Source organism: Gossypium raimondii, chromosome 13, assembly GCF_025698545.1.
Source record: "Gossypium raimondii isolate GPD5lz chromosome 13, ASM2569854v1, whole genome shotgun sequence".
Classification (NCBI taxonomy): Eukaryota; Viridiplantae; Streptophyta; class Magnoliopsida; order Malvales; family Malvaceae; genus Gossypium; species Gossypium raimondii.
Window position 1 is genome coordinate 39,771,454 of NC_068577.1, and position 13,515 is coordinate 39,784,968.

Genomic DNA, 13,515 nt, shown 5'->3' on the forward strand with positions numbered 1-13,515 from the left:
CCTCAATTAAAATTTCAAAATTTAAAAAGTACAGAGACTAAAATTTACCAATTTAAAAAGTATAAGGACTAAAATTGATCAAATAAAAGTACAAAGATTGAGTCCACAACAGTGAAGCGAATTTTTTTAACAGAGCGAAATTAAATTATAATTTTTATGATAATAAAATGCAATCTCACCATTTTAATATCCTATATCTTTATAATTTTTAAAAGAGTAAATCAAAATTTTATCATTCTTAGGGAGGCAAAGTGCAATTTTATTTTTACTAATATAAAATTTTTAAAATTTTAAAGAAGCTTAAATGGAAAATTTTTCATTTAAAGGGGGATCGGTGCCCTTGTCAACCCCTAACTACACCCATAATCCACAACTTTTACAAAATATAGGGATTAATAGCAAAATTTAACCTAAAATTTAAAGTTGAAATCATTATCATTCCATTACACAAGACATCAACAAGTACACATCCAACAAGAAGCATATCTCAACAAACATTCTATAAAGGATACTACTGGGTTGTATGCATAGATCATGATTCTATGAATCTCCTAGCCCAAGAGCCTAATCCTTAGGCAGGGGAACATGGTAAAGTATCCATTTTCAGAATGTTAACACTTTCAACCTCAACAATTGCCTCTGAACCGCCTATGTTTTCCCCACCCCATCAATCAACCTCAACAATTGACAGTTTCAAACTCTCAATCAATGCATGATTAATCATCCTTCTTACCAATGCCTCAAGCCGTGATGTCTTCCATTGAAAAATTTCACTTACACCTTTCCTTCCATGTAGTCCGGCATAGATGAGCACAAGAAATTATTAATCTGATCTTACCCTCCTCATTTAACCTGGTATATGAAGAAATTATTTAGCCAATTACATGGCGTCATATGTTAAGCACGAGTTGCCATCTGCCAAAAATGATGAGACCATACCCATATCATTAGTATTTTTAATTGATTTAAATAATAAAAATTTATATTATCACTAGTTAAATTAAATCAATCATATGATAATAAATTATTATTTTATCTCTATCTAAATTAAATTAATATGAGATAAATAATAATTTTAAATTTTATGGATCACTCATATGAATATATTAGAATGTTCTACTAGAATTCACTTTTATTTGATGAGCTAACACTATAAGAGGGAGTCACTTCCAAGTCATCCAATACATTCATAGGTTCAAAAATCTTGAAATTTATAAGTTCTCTAAGGAGAAGATTGTAATAGCCTATTTTTTGTGGTGTCAAAGATTGTGATTTCGGGATTACAAATCTAACGAATGAGTCTGTAAATATTATTATTTAATATTTACGAGTCAAATATACTATTTTATTGAATTTTGATATGATAATTTCGCTAATTAAATGAATAGCTAAATACAAGTGGTTTATCTCTAAAATCAAGTGGTTTTGAAAAATGAGGTATCGAACCTCATTTTGTAAACCAAAACCGTAAATATTTAAAAATATTTATGGAGTGCTTATATAGGTGTATTGAAATTTGGTCCGAAAATATTAACGTTTAGATAGTTAATTGAGAAAAAGACTAAGGGTCTGTTTGATTGCCAAGAAAATATTTTCCGTAAAATGATTTCGGAAAATGTTTTACTTTTCGTAAAATGATTTCTTGGAAAATATTTTACGGTGTTTGATTGAATCATGTAAAATATTTTCTATTGTTTGGCGATTTCTGAAATATTTTTCAAAAAATTGTTTTTACATATATTGATATATATTAATAAATTTTTATATTTTAAATTATTTTTACATATATTGCAATGATTTATTTATAATAATACTCAATTATTAAGCCACAATATTAATCGTTATAAATTGAAAAAATTAATATCAAATAAATTATTTGTAATTGTGTTAAAAAAACAAGTATTGAATAATTAAAAAAACAAGTTACTGGAAAATCGATAAATAGAAGCAATTTTCTACCAGAAATGAAGGAGGCGATAGAGAGGAGAGCACGGAAAATGTCTTACGGAAATTGAAAGGGTAAGACATTTTCCCTAAAATGTAACCCATTTTCCCTTGTTTTGGAGTTCATTTTCCAAATGGAAAATGTTTTCCGCCAATCAAACGCTGGAAAAGTTGGAAATTATTTTCCGGAAAATCAATTCCTTCAATCAAACAGACCCTAAATCGTAATAATTGTAAAAATTAATCGCTATTAGTTTATTTGTGTATAGTGGTTATAAAATCTTAATGAAGGGGTTTTATAAAGCAAATTAACCTTGTTGGATTTTAGTGGCCGGTTGTTATGCTTAATTAGTGCAAAATTTTGTTAATAGAATATTGGTTAATAATTTATATATGAATTAAAAATATAAAGCAAAGGCATAGTCATTTTACTTTCCACTTTCTTCAACCTCTCATGACCGAAACTCCATTGTTGAGCAAGGAAGCATTCGACCAAGCTTTAAGTCTCTTGCATGATATGTGTTTTGAATCTTTTTTTAGTAATTTTTATGTTTTTGAGATCGTTGTAGCTTAATCTAGTAACTTAGGGACTAATTTGTAAAAATGTTAAATGTTTTGATTTATGCCATTGATGAATTTGTGAAGTTTTTGAAGTTTGATTGTAGATTTATAAGCTTGATAGTTAAATAGAACTATTTTGTAAAGTGGATTTGGTTAATTTTAAAGTTTAAGGATTAAATTGTTAAAATAGAATAGTTAAATGAAATTCTTGTAAAAATGTGATGAAGATAGGTTGTATAGGGACTATAGAATATTCGGCTACCTTGATTGGGTTAAATTGTGATAGATTTTAAAGTTTCGGGTTTAGAGACTAAATTGAATAAAAGGTAAAAATTTAGGGTAAAAGTGTAAAATGTTGATAAATGATCAAATATGTGAATTAAGTGTTTTAAGGTATCTGAATTGATTAATTGAATTAAATTACTATATTTAGATCAAGAAACAAATTAGATGATTGATAATCGCGATAAAGGAAAAGTTGTTGAATAGTCGTCGTTGAAGTGTTGGTAGCTATTGTGTTTTGATAAGTTCATATTAGATTTTGTTATGTCTATTGATGTTTTGAATTATATTTGTATTATTTGAATAGGTATATACATGTATATATGTATGTACACATGATTTATATGGTTAAGTGAGGTAAGTTGTGAAAATTGAAATAAAGAAACAATTTGTAAAACGTGTATGTATGAATTGAGTTGTAACATTATATGAAATATAAATGTTCATGTTGGAAATAGTACAATATTATAAAAAAGTAAATGTAATACCCTCATATCCGACCCGATCGTCGAGTTAAGGCACCAGGATGTCACATTCGTTACCGAAACAATTACTGAAAATTTCAGATCAAGTTATCATATCATTTAATTAATGTAGATTATTAACTCATTTTAGTAATAACTAAATTTACGACATAACTAATTATGAGTTAAAGGAGCTCATTAAAACATCCACAATTGATCAAATGCCAAATTGTAAAGTTCATAAAAATTTTTAAACTGTCGTCGCAACGTCGGGGTTTTCACGTTGTAACATGGCAAATTTGTCGTCGTGACGTCATCTCCATTTTCTTATAAGTTTCACGCTTTATTTTTATTTATTTTTTATATATCATTACCTAAACTGTATTCAAATGTCAGAACCGCCACTTCATTTTACATATCATCCACTTACATCTATTTCTAATATCAAGTCCTCATAAAAACATGATATTCAATCAAAGATAACAAAGTTTATAAAATTAACACAAATGTTAATGCTTTACAAATAAGACCATTAGAGGACTTGCACTTTCAAAAGTAGTTTACCCACTTTATGTATATTTCATATTTATTTCTAAATTGTGCCAAACAATTTAATTCTTCATAAAATTTTAACAAAGAATTCAATATCACCTCAACTAACAATTATTCACTTATTATTTCATCAATTTGTTTAAACATACTCACATGTATTAATCATTCCACATCACTTATAATCATTTCATCACTTACAACCATTTCAAACATTTCAAATTAATCTACTATATATATATTCATATATTTTTTCTCCTCCTCTGCATTCCACATCCTTTATGCATATATTTATTAGAATATTTAGCTTTTAGTATATAACATGCTTATATGTAACATTATCTATAATTTCACTATTTACTTATGTGTTCATATCAAAGCTGTCCACTTGAGTCATAGTCACTAAATTATTTATATCATGAGCTACAGAATTCAAAATTAATATCCGCTTGATATTTTTGAAACTAGACTCAAATATCTTTTTACCATAAAAATTTCAGAATTTATAATTTAGCCAACTAGTACTGTAAATTCTTCAAATTTGACCATGTTCTTCCGCTTGACAACTTCGACCTTTTTTACTAAAAATTAATTATCTCTTAATACGAGGTTTGGATGATATTTTCATTTGTTTCTATTCAAAGTAGACTCATTAAGAATTTAAATCCCTAATAATTTTTTTAACAATTTTTGATGATTTTCCAAAGTCAAAATAGGGGAACTCAAATTCACTCCGACCTTGTTTCACGAAAATTAATATATCTCAAAACATAAAATTCTATTTCTTTCACCGTTTCCTCCACATAAAACTAGGCTCAATAAGATTTAATTTCATATTTAATTAAATCTCTAAATAAATTCTATAATTTTTGTGAATTTTCAAAGTTAAGCCATTGTTGCAGTCCAAACTGTTTTAATGAGAATATTTTCTTTCCCATGGTTCTTTGCATTATCTTTCATTCAATCTCACATAATTGTCATACTTTTGATTACTATACAATTTATTCACTTATGTTTATGTGTAGATTACATATTCATTTCTTAATCTTAGTACTTTCACCATACAAATCACATTCTCTCTTACCAATTTAGTGTTTTAAGTCTCTATTCTTCATTAAATACTTTCTATTTCTAATATTTAGATTAAATACATGTTTCATACATCTCACTAAAAACATCTTTAGCTCAATCTATTGAAATACAAGTAGATTTAGTATGAAACTTACCTCCTTTGTCAAGAATTTCTTCATTTGTTCTTCATTTTCATGCATTTCTCATTTTCACCACTTTCCTTCCTTTTTCTTCTCATTTTCTCCACTTTCATCTACTATTTTCTTGCTTTTAAATTGATGAAAATAATTTCTAGAATCTCTACTTTTTCTTCTCTCATTAATAGCTAAGGAAATTTTCAAAACTTTTGGGTAAAAAGGTAGGTTTTCAAGGCAAAGGACTAAATTGTAAAGAAAAGAAAACTTCCTTTATCACCCTTTCACTCATGTTGGAAGGATGATAAATTTCCTTCATTCATTCTTTCTTTTTATACTACCATTTTCTAAATAAAATAATAAATATCTAAGTAAAATATTAATAAAATAATATTTAACTATATAATTAATTAAAACATCACCAAAATATCATCAACATCATCATTACATTCTACTTGTTATAAAATATCGATACTTATTTACTTGGTATCGATACTGGTCCAAAGTTTTGAAAGTTTTACAATTTAGTTCATTTATTCTAACTTGAATCAAATCTTTTAGTAGTTTAAAGCTCGATATAGTTTTATTTTCATTCTTAATGGTTAAAGTTTGTATCCTTATGTATAGTTGGTGTTTCAATTGAATGAGTTTATTATGGTTTGTTTGTAGCATCTCGTAACTCAGGCCTGGTGATCAGACCGGGTATGAGGTGTTACAAAGATTTTGAAGAGTTGAAGCTTGTTGAGACTTTAACTATCCAATACATTTAGTTACACTCTCTATTCGAACATCTTTTTGGACAATAACTTGGGACAACTTGTTTTTATTCCTTGTTTGAACAACAATTGGGACAACAAGTTAAGAAAATACTCTAGACATCATGTTGGGACAATTAAAGTGAAGTAAGTGATAAGTGCTAAAAGTAACATATTTTAATCTCATTCTTAATGTGTTTTTGGATGATTATTCGGCAAAAGGAGAAAAAAATGAGTGAAAATCGAAAACCGGAGCAAGTTATAGGAGCCACATATGCTGGACCATTCCACACATATTAGACACACGGCCGTGTGAGCCAGACTAGCTACTACACGGCCATGTGGTAAGCTGTATTGATTTTGCGAATTGCACTCCGAACAGCAGAAAAACACTATTTTTAGGGTTTTTTTGGCATTCTAAGACCTATATATTACAAAATAAGAATATAGGAGGGAGCCCTTATAGAATATTCAAGAAAACAACTCGAAAAATACCATTGAAGTCAATTCTGAAATAGATTTCCATCAAGATTGAATATTCCCTTTTGATTTTTTTTGGAGATTATTATGAGTTTCTTTATTCTTGTGGTTATATTGTATTTTGGATATTTTTATTTGCTAGCATGAAATAAATTTCTAAATACCTAGGGAGATGAACCCTATAATGAATTCTGTCGTTTGGTTTTTATTTTACGCAATAAAGAATTGGATCTTATTCTTAATTATGTGTGCTTAATTCTTGGTTTAATATTTATTGACTATTGATCCAAGTTTGATGTGCTTAAATTAGAGGAGGATTAGATCTTGTTTAAGAGTATATCTAGCATAATTGAGTGGAGTTGTATGCAATCCTAAAATAGGACGACATAAATCTCTTGGATAGAGTCAAATCTAATATAGGAATCCATAGATTAAGTTAATGCAATAATAGGGTTTTAATTAGAAAAATATTTCAATTAATCAACCTAGAGTTAGTTGCTTTTATTCTTAAAGAGATATATTAGCATAATTTAGTTTGATCTTGATAGATGAAGTCTAGGTGAATTATTTCCGGTATTGTTTCTCTTCTTTGTTATTATTCGATTATTTTCTTGATTTGTTCTTTGTTATGTTCAGTAGTTAATTAATTTAGTTTATTTTAGTTATAATCAATCACTCAAATTTATTCGGTTAAATAATAGTAGAAAAACGGTAATTACTAGTACATTTAGTCTTCATGGAAATTATATATTTGCTTATCGTAGCTATACTATTAATTGATAGGTGCACTTGCCTTAGTCAGATTTTTATTTGGTTTCGTGAACATCAGTATGTTTGTTGGATTTTTTTACTTGGTTCATCTTGGTTAGTTTTTCAACAAAAGATTCTCGGATTGAAGCTACAATTATTTTTCTCTTGGATTGTAGATAATTCAATAGGTAAATTCAGCTTTTAACTAAAATTTTTAAGCTTATTAAAAAGTTATTGAAGAGATCTTGTATCAGTTCCAAGCCTTGATTCATGCAAGTCTCAAGACATCAGTGCCAAGCCTTGAGTCATGGCTCGAGACAATAAACTTCGAACCTAAATTCAATTTGGAGTCTCGAGAATGGAGGCTTTTGTGTCAAGACGACAAACACCAAAGTTGAGGACTTGGAGACTCTATCTCAAGTCTCGAGACTTAAGGGTTAAGTTTCGAGAATGAACCCAATGTCTCTATAGATTGAACTTTGAAACAAAAAGTTTGAAACAAGGAAGGCATGTCTTGTGACATGGTTTCACTGTCTTGAGACACAACCCTTCAATTTTGACAATTTAACCTAAGATTCATATATTGACTCTATGTTTGACCTCATATGACATCGGGTTATTACTTGTGGGCTCCTTTGGGGTCGTGTATATGCATTTCACTTACACAACATAATATTTTGCATTTACGCCACGCTCGGTAGTTAGCTTTGATGTAATGAATGATTTTTGTTTGAGTTGCTTCGATAACGAATATGGTGTCCTATATTTGGATCCACCATCTAGCTCGGGTGTGGGGTTCATGTGATCTATTATTTTGATGTTGTATGATGTTTCCACCAATAAGTAACCTTAGAGGATCCCTTTGACATGCCTTAACATCCATAAGCATCGAAATTACGGCATCTAGTGTGTAGGGTTCCTTGCTAGAAGTTATGACAAACAAAAAAAAAAGATCAAAATTCTCGAGGCAATCCATTTAAAATCATTGTAATATGTTCAATATTCAAGACTGGATGCCTACATACTGCTAAAGTATCATACACTTCTTTTATTTGAGTAATATACTTGCACATATTCAAGGCATCTTTCTTCATGTCTCTCACCTTATAATGAATGTGCATCACCTTTGTTGTGGAATAAGTCAAAAATATTATAAGCTATATATTCCAAATAGATACTAAAGTTTCAAGCCTTATAAGAGAAGATAGTAGATATGAACTACCTATTTAGAAAAGCCAAGATGCTAAAGCATGATTTTCCTTCACATAAACTTCATATTCTACTTTATTTCCATAAATGTAGACAACAAATCGAGAAGGAACTTCCAATGATAATTTTAAAATATTTTTTAATTCACGACTCCATACTATCACTTCCAACATAGAAAATTGCTATCATCCAACTTTACATTTACCTTTTTATTTGTAAACATCTGACTAACCTTAGAAGCAGTTGCATACTGTGTTATTGTCATTAAGTGTTCTGATTCTTAATCCAATGTCATGGTTAACCTTCATATAGACAAGTTTATCAAAAATTCAAGATCTTTTTATTAAAGTTACTACAGAATTTTAGTCAGTCACATAACTTACTCATTTAGTCACATGTTTTTCATTAATTGAAGAAGTCATCTTTGTTTGTTGGAATGTGTTAGTATTTATAAGAGATTTGCATCTCATAGTTGAGATTATTTCTAGTTTTGTGGGATATTCTATTGTAATTCTACTATATATATTTCAGTAAGCTGAGTTAATAAAATAGGTCAGCTCTCTTCATATATTGTGTTTGCCCAATACCTATTTGATAAAATCTCTCAGTGAAATTTTATTGTGTGCTCTGCTTTTCTTGATTTAACAGTCAAGTAGAGATGCTTTGTGTCTTTAATTAGATTCAACACTTCTAGCTATGTAGAAGAAACTCTGATACCATAATAAAATATGAGCAAGTTAAGAAAACAGAGTAAAAACAATCAAGAAGACGAAAAAGAGAAGAAGATAAAATATGAGAATTTCATTATTTGATCACTGTTGCAATATATGAGTTATCTCAATGTATACAGACTGAAAATACATGTCAATAACCGCTACTAACATTTGGTAACAAAGTAACTCTTTTGTAACAACTATACAACTAAATAAAAAAGAATAATCTCGACTGCCAAGAACTATTGGGTGTCTTTACCAACTTTAACTATTGTTGGCCAATTAGCTAGGTTGTAACACCCCTAACCCGTCTCCGTCGCAGGATCAAGGTTGTGCATCATTACTATACAAATCAGAACATTTATCATCAAAATAAAATTAACATACAATTATATATTAACATTTAATAACATAATTTGTTTATAGCAAAATACTTTTACAGCTTTAAATCGAGCCTAAGAGACCCTAAAACAATTTGAGAACAATCAGGGACTAATTCGAAACAAATCAAAAAATTTTGGAAAAATATGAAAAATTAGAAAATATGGGTCACACGGTCGTGTGGCCAAGTCGTGTGACTTAGCCCAGGCCGTGCGAAGATTCGAACTATGGAACACATGGTCATGTCCTAGCCCGTATGTCAAACCGTGTAACCCACTAACTCAGGTCACATGGCCGTATCGCATGCAGTGTGAAACCTACACCTGAAAATAAAATAACACCTTAAACACCTACAAAACATGTCATTCAATCATCCTAATTGTTCTAACCAATATGCCATTCAAAGGCAGCACAACTCAAACATTGATTCTACACGTTTCAAGCCATTTTCATACCTTGAACATATACCATACAAACACACAATTGACATGCTTCAATGCTATAAATATGTCATCTATTTAGTTGACCTTCAAATGAACAAATACACATATTAACGTAAGCATTTTACAAGGCCAAAATAAACATATACACAAGTTTTGCATCAACTGAAATATCTCAACTTACCAAGTAGTAAACTAGCATATGCATTCAAACCTTATACATGCCAAACACACATCACACACTCACCAATTAATTACTTCATTCTCAAATTATACCCCTTAATCACATTCCTTCACAAGACACACACATAAGAGACCAAAATCACCTATTAACACAAGCATATACCAACTTATTTCAAAACACATATGTAGATACACAAGTATGTTCGGCATATGATCGAAACATAACAAAATAACATACAACTCTATACATGTCATTTATAACTATTAGCCTAACTTATTCAAAAGCTTTGAAAATAGTCAATGGATAGTGTGATTGTGCTCCAACGAAGATTCCAACTGATCTAGCCTTCCAATGATCTATAAAATAAGGAAAACAACTATATAAGCAATTAGTGCTTAGTAAGCTCGTATATAGGAAACTTAAACTTACCAAACATTTTAAATTAAACAACCAAACCTACTTTCATCATGTCATATGCCAAACTTCTTTTCCTATGCACACCACCTCATAAGGTTAGTAAGTATAACATTACATGTAAGTTCCAAGTAAATCATGGCATATACATAAATAAGCATTTAGGCTTTCTATATCATCCATTACATATATATATCTAATACACATTCTTCTGATTTGAATCCACATAGTTAGTAGATGATAAGCAAACATAACATCTATGGAACATATCAGATATTAAGAAATAAATTCCATGCATATTTCATCCATCTCATGATACATTCTCATCATTTTCATTTCATATATGCATATCCATATTTCCATTTCATATGAACATAGTAGCATTAAGTTTTTATACATGCCTTACCATTAACCTTTACGTACCCGTTAAACCGTATAGAATAACATTGGATACTGGGGAATGTTCACACATAGTGTGCCTTTTCATGTAACCGTAACACTTCATTTCTATTAGTGCTCACACAAGCTGTGAAATGGGTCTGCTCACACGAGCTGTGGGTCGGAATGTTAGCTACACGATGCTGCTCACACGAGCTATGGAGTATTTGCAACAAATGCAAGACCTCGGCTGTTGGTAGGACATTCAAGACCAGCACCGAAATCGTATAACCCTAATGACATGTCATTCGTATGCTGAGTATTCACAATATTCAAACAAGACTTTTAAATCTCAAATCCCTTATTTCAATCGCATTATAACATTTTTGTATACTATCATGAACTTCAAATCTATAAATTACAACTTTAAGTCAACAAACCTTCCAACAATATCCATAATATCAATTATCAAATCAAGATTATAATTCACATAATTATACATAATAACTCATCCAAAACAAAAATGACAAATTTAATCTCTATACGAACTTACCTGAACTCATAACAACTTCCAACACGATCAGACCACTATTCTGCTACTTTGACTTTACTACGATTTGTATCTATTCAAGTTGTTTCTTAGTCTAGATAAATATTTTTATTCAATTAACCCTACTCCAACATTTAAAATAATCAATTTAACTTATAACCCTTAATAATGAAAATTTACAAAATTACCCTTAACATTTACCTTTTATGCAATTTAGTCCCTAAACTCAAACTTGCAATTTCACCATTTTTAACCATAAATCATGCTAGCCATTTTTATCTAATCATACAACAGCCCACATTTATCATCAATTTATAATTTTTCTTGAATTTTACCATTTTCATAAATAAGTCCTTAAACCTTAAAATCATCAAAATTACTTAACAGAATATGTCTATTTAACAACTAAGCTTAACAATCTACCAAAAACTTCAAAAACATATCAAATTCACCCATGACATAGCTTATAACATTTAACAGTTGCTAGATTAAACTTATACGAGCTTAAAAACATAAAAATTACTAAAAATAGAAAAAAATCACTCACATGCAATGAGGAATTCAAACCGAAGCTTCAAGTTCACTCCCAAATACATTCGGTAAAAAATATAAATCGGAGAAGATGACACTATCTCATCTTTTGTTTAACATAATTTACAACCTAATTACCATTTTGCCCTTATGTCATTAACTTATAAAATGACAAAAACATGCCCATAATTGTCTACTACTAATGTACGTGGTATAATCACCCACTAAGTCCTTTAATTTAAGATTCCATAGTCATTTGACCCCTTTAACATATAGAATTCAACTTTTATATCTTTTGCGCTTTAGTCTTTTTCAATTAATTAACAATCTAAACATTAAAATTTCTAAACCAAACTTTAATATGACCCTAATAAAACTCGGTAAATATTTAATAATATATTTACAGGCTTGGTTTATAGAAACGAGATCTTGATACCTCATTTTCTAAACTGACTTGAGTTTAGGGGCACACCACTTAAACTTAGTTATTCATTCAAATAACATAATTTATCATATCAAAATCAAATATAATACAATATTTGACTCGTAAATATTAAATAATAATATTTGCTGACTCACTCATCGGATTTGTGGCCACGAAACCATTGAGAAACGGGCTGTTACTTAGGTACTACCCATGCATGTTAAAAATGATAGCAATCCTAAGTTGGGTGGTTTCGTATTATAATGTTTTTCTTGAAGCTAATAGCTTGGATGATACTATTGTTGAAGTTGGTATTGACTACAATGATATGTTCATCGCATGGAGGTGAGTCTAGTTTGTGTTCTGCATATTTTATCTGTTGTTTTTGTTTTCCTTAGTGTAGGTTTTTATCTAGTTTTGGTGTACCATGTTGTTATGCTTGTTGCTAGTGAAGGTTTTGTTTGTATTACCTTTTATTTTAATAACTTTTTTTAGCTTAGAAAAGGATGCGGTAAGCTTTTCTAAAACTAACTTCAAACATCAGCCTCCTATTCCATCAAAATGAAAATTCAATATTTGTTGGTCCATCATGAAAGCAAATTGATTATTACCTGTAGCTTCTCCCACAAGTAATCTTTTTCCAACATTTTATAGATACTCCTAACAAGACTTGTTGGCCTATACTCGTTAGCACAGTGACGACCAAAACATCTACGAATCAAGGTGATAACCCAAGCATTAATGTATTGTTGGACAAAACACCCCGTTAGCGAATATATAATTAATTATAAATAAACAAATATGAAGTAAAATATAAATAGAATGATTTATAATTAATTTATCAAATACGAATATCAAATAAAACCATAATAAAAGTTGAAATAAAGAAGGAAGAATAGGGATTTTACGAAATGTTAAGGCTTGTGAAACACAATTTCCTTAAGATAGATTCATCTGTTCCTATGGTACTTAAAGAAACATTAGTCGAATGTCTCCCATGATACAACAACAACTGTGGTCAAAGTAGTAGCACTTCTACAACGATCAACGAACGAACTTTGCATTTTTCTATCATCGAAAAATTGTAAAAAATACAGAGAGGCAAAAGAGTTTTGAAATGAAAAGAATTTTGGTATAAGAAATTATTAGAATGTGTTTTTTAATCCTACAGAATACACAACCTTTTATAAGTATTTAAGATAGTGGAAAATTTGGATATAACCAAAAAATTTGCCATTAAAGAGCCAAAATGTCAATTTGATTTAAAAATTAAATCAAATCAAATACAGTCCATAAATGAT